General features: G+C 42.4%; 1 long non-coding RNA gene across 3 annotated transcripts in view; it reads right to left on the bottom strand.

The window, feature by feature from the left end:
• Nucleotides 1–486: 486 nt before the first annotated feature.
• Nucleotides 487–4,236, bottom strand: part of LOC114903221 — an 8,273-nt gene continuing 4,523 nt past the window's right edge. For all 3 annotated transcript variants that reach the window (XR_003795659.1, XR_003795658.1, XR_003795657.1), the window contains 4 exons: nt 3,547–3,639; nt 3,252–3,326; nt 2,292–2,576; nt 487–668 (listed from right to left, as the gene is read on the bottom strand). This is a non-coding gene — a long non-coding RNA (uncharacterized LOC114903221). The remainder of the gene's footprint in view (nt 669–2,291; nt 2,577–3,251; nt 3,327–3,546; nt 3,640–4,236) is intronic.

The following is a 4,236-nucleotide window of genomic DNA, read 5'->3' on the forward strand; positions in this document are numbered from 1 at the left end:
CCAGTTGAGGCAAGCGTGGGCTACTCTTCGTTGCAGTGCGCAGGCTTCTCCTTGTGGTGGCTTCTCTTGTTCCAGAGCAGGTGCTCTAGGTGCGCGGGCTTCAGCAGTTGTGGTGCGCAGGCTCAGTAGTTGTGGCTCACGGGCTCTAGAGAGCAGGCTTAGTAGTTGTGGTGCACAGGCTTAGCCGCTCCGTAGCATGTGGGATCTTCCCGGACCAGGCCTCGACCCCGTGTCCCCTGCATTGGCAGGCGGATTCTTAACCACTGTGCTATCAAGGAAGCGTGAAATAGCTTTTAATATTATCTCCATTTTACAGATGAGGAAAATGAGGCATGAAGAGGTTAAATAATTTGCCCCAGGTCACACAGCTAGCAAGTGTCAAAGTCAGTATTTCAAGTCCCACCTGCTCCAGCACTTCTGTGCTCTACCTCCCATGGTACACAGTGGGTGTTTAATAAATAAAGGCTGAATGATCAAGACATCATCTATGTATACGCACGCACATGTTTATTTATATAAATAAAAAAGTTTCACTTGTGCTTTCAGCACCTCAGCATGGCGTAGCGTGTGAGTCTTCTGGTCTTTCTCCATGGAGTTCTCACATCTCAGATGGTGAGTAGTCACTGGTGTGTTCCCACTTCTTCCCCTTCCAGGGTATCTAGATTTACCTATAGGAACACAAAGGCACATGACATCTAGGTTTCCTATACTCTGGAGATAAGATAGATTATGTCAAATTTTTTCCCCATTCTTATACCCTTTTATATCCATTCCTTCTTTCAAGAAAGGATCTAAATTCATTTATGCTAAAATGGAGGTGACTAAGGGTAACTTAGGAATCAATACATGTTCAGAAGCAATGTTTAAGTTACTGACTCCAAGGCAGGGAGAGAGAGAGAGAGAGAGACTAAATTGGGTAAGGGGAAGGTCCTTCTGCTCAAGAATAACTCCATAACACATTCTACCTAAAAAAATATTTAAGTTTAGGTTTTTGTTTAAAGACGCAGAGAAGAGCCCATGGGTACAGAGGGAGATGGAAAAGGAGAACAACAGAGATCTGACTCAGAGTCTCCAATGTGCTGCTTATTTCGTCTGAAATATTTTTTCCTTCCACCCCTCACCCAGAGCGGCCCTGCTCCTCCCTCAATATCTCTTAACTGCTAGTCATCCCTGGGAGTGTAGTTTAAACAGCACTTCCCTGACCCTCCCTCCTCCCCCACACCAGTCAAGTCAGATCATCCCAGACACACTCGCATTCCCTGCACTTCCTTGAAGCACTTTATTTTTTCTTTAATATTTATTTACTTACTTATTTGGTTGCACCAGGTCTTAGTTGCGGCAGGCAGGCTCCTTAGTTGTGGCATGTGAACTCTTGGTTGTGGCATGCATGTGGGACCTAGTTCCCTGACCAGGGATTGAACCCAGGCTCCCTGCATTGGGAGCACAGAGTCTTAGCTCACTGCGCCACCAGGGAAGTCCCTATAATAATGTTTTTAATATTTACAAAGTCAGAACATTAATATCACCTTCAGCATCTTAAACGCGCTTATTTTGGTTTTGTTTTCTAATCGATTCTCTCTCATCAGCCATGTATAAAATGATTTTTCCTTTTCTAGCATTTTGTGGAACATTTTCAAAGTTTTCAATTTATACTGCTAGAGAGTGCCCCATTTTCCAACTCTTCTAATTACATGGATGGATATGACCAAATTGTCTGGTAGTATGGTCTAAAAATATATGGAATTGATTTTCCAAGTCATATTTGCCAATGCCAGATGCATTAGGCCTTTATGCTATTTTAAGATACTTTTAAAAATATTGAAATACATCTTCTGACAATCTTCACAATTAAATAAACCACTAGATACTTTTACAGAATGGTAATAGGCAGTAGGTGAGCATCAAGGACGAATGTTCAGCCAAGGCCACTTATGAGGTCAAAGTATTTTGAGATACAAATCCAATTTTTATAGGCAAGAATTTTTTCTTGGGATTCATCCGAATTTGTATATTTTTGGTTATGGCCTGCATTTGGTCAAAAACACCTATAATGTTCTCAAGATAAAGATCTATTTTGCAAAGCATCTGTGAGGGTAGTTAGCAGAGCTGTTTGGAGACTGGATTTCAGATTCATTGTAGCTTTGCCCCTTTGCCTGAGATCAGTGGTTAAAATGGACTTCTGACACACGGTCAGAGCAGGGTTCAGATATTGGCGGTATTATCTTTGGAATTGTAATTTTTATAGTTCTTACGTGTATTTCCTAGGGCTGCTGTAACGAATTAGCACAAACCTGGTGACTTAAAACGATAGAAGTTTATTCTCAGAGTCTAGAAGTCAGAAGTCACGGTGTCAGCAGGGCCATGTGTTCTCCAAAGGCTTCCAGGGAGAACCCTTCCTTGCCTCCTCCAGCTTCTATTGGCTCTTGAAGTTCCTTGGCTGGTGGCAGCATAATTCCAGTCTTTGCCTCCATCCTCGCAAGGCCTTCTCCCCTGTTTCTCTGTGTCTTAAAACTCTCTTATTGGGTTAAATCCAGGATGAACTCATCTGGAGATCCTCAATTATATCTGCAAAGGCCCTATTTCCAAAGAAGGTCACAGTCACAGTACTGAGGGTTAGAACTGGTACAGGTCTTTCTAGGGAACACGGTTCGACCTGCCACACCTACCAAAGTCCATTTAGGGCATGTGATGTATCACACCCACCCTTCTCATCTATCACAATGTGCTCCTTCAGAGGACCCGGTGGCAGGTCGGAGGTGGGCCAAGCCATGAGCTCAACATGATACATCTTTGAAGACTGGGACATTATTATAGGGACTTCCCTGGTGGTGTGGTGAGTTAAGACTCTGCGCTCCCAATGCAGGGAGCCTGGGTTCAATCCCTGGTCAGGGAACTAGATCCCACTAGTTTCCTGGAAGATTTTTGTTGAGAAAAATTTAACTGGTGATTTAAAACATATAAATAGTATAATAAGTGTATTGTGGCATAGAGTTCAAAATTCACGTAAATATTTAAGAGGAAATGGGAGACTCCAGCATATATTTCAGTAGGCAATGGCTTTCCTACTAGGCCTCTAGAGGAATGGCATCCACTCTTTTGCTGGTGGGGTACCTCAGAGTGAAAGTTTGGGCTTTGTCATCACAGTCCCCATTATTCACGAGCAACCTAGAAGTCTGTAACATAATTTGTCATTTTGTGGAAACTTGAATTGTGTGTTGCTATTGACTGATTTATGGGAACAAATGACTAACCTAGCAAGTCAGTCTGGCTGGTCACCCAGCATAGGCATCTAGACTCGGCAATATTGTCCCTGGTTCTCACCCGTTCTGTGGGAGATAGAGTAAAATACAGGGTCATGTGTGAATTTTAGAATTTGTACAAGTGATTTATCCAACATATATTTCTTGACCAATGGTATGGGGATACAAGAATGATTCCCCCAAAAAGAAAGAATTCTTGTTCTTTCCAAAAAGGTAGATAGATAGATAGATATAGGTATATGTCTACTATATATTTAGAATTAATGGGAAATATGAGCATACATACCATCGCTGCCCATTTGGCTTAATCAGGATGGACATTGCTAATTGATCTTGGCGCTCTTTCCTGCTGAGTCCGTGTTTTAGTCTGCTTGGGCTGCTGTACAAAATATCATAGACTGGGTGATTCAAACAATAAGAACTGATTTCCCCCAGTTCTGGAGGCTGGGAAGTCCAAGATCAAGGTGCCGGCCAAACCATTCCTGGTGAAGCCTCTCTTTTTGATTTGCAGACGACCATCTTGTATCCGCACATGGCAGAGAGAGAGGAAGCAAGCTCTCTGGTGTCTTGTCTTATAAAAGCACCAAGCCCAGTCATGAGGACTCCAACCTCACAACCTAATTACGTTCCAAAGGCCCCACCTCCAAACTATCACATTGGGAATTAGGGTTTCAATATATGAATTGTAGGGGGACACAAATACTTAGTTCATAGCAGCCCAGTTATGGCTTCAGGAACAAAGGACATCTGCGCTTCCTGTATGCCTTCTTCATAGGGCTGGTATCAGAAGTGAGAGCATACCGTTTTAACCACTGATTTTGATAATTTTATATTCAGAGCGATGCTTTCTATTTATACATTTTTTTTCATGAGATACTTTTGGCATTATTATTCACTTAATTCATCCAAGGGACTAAAAACATTTTGGAACATTACAGGATGTCACAAAGGGCCTAATGTGAAGATCTAAGTGGAA

This window comes from Monodon monoceros, unplaced genomic scaffold (genome assembly GCF_005190385.1).
Source record: "Monodon monoceros isolate NGI ecotype Baffin Bay Population unplaced genomic scaffold, NGI_Narwhal_1 Super_Scaffold_20, whole genome shotgun sequence".
Lineage (NCBI taxonomy): Eukaryota > Metazoa > Chordata > Mammalia > Artiodactyla > Monodontidae > Monodon > Monodon monoceros.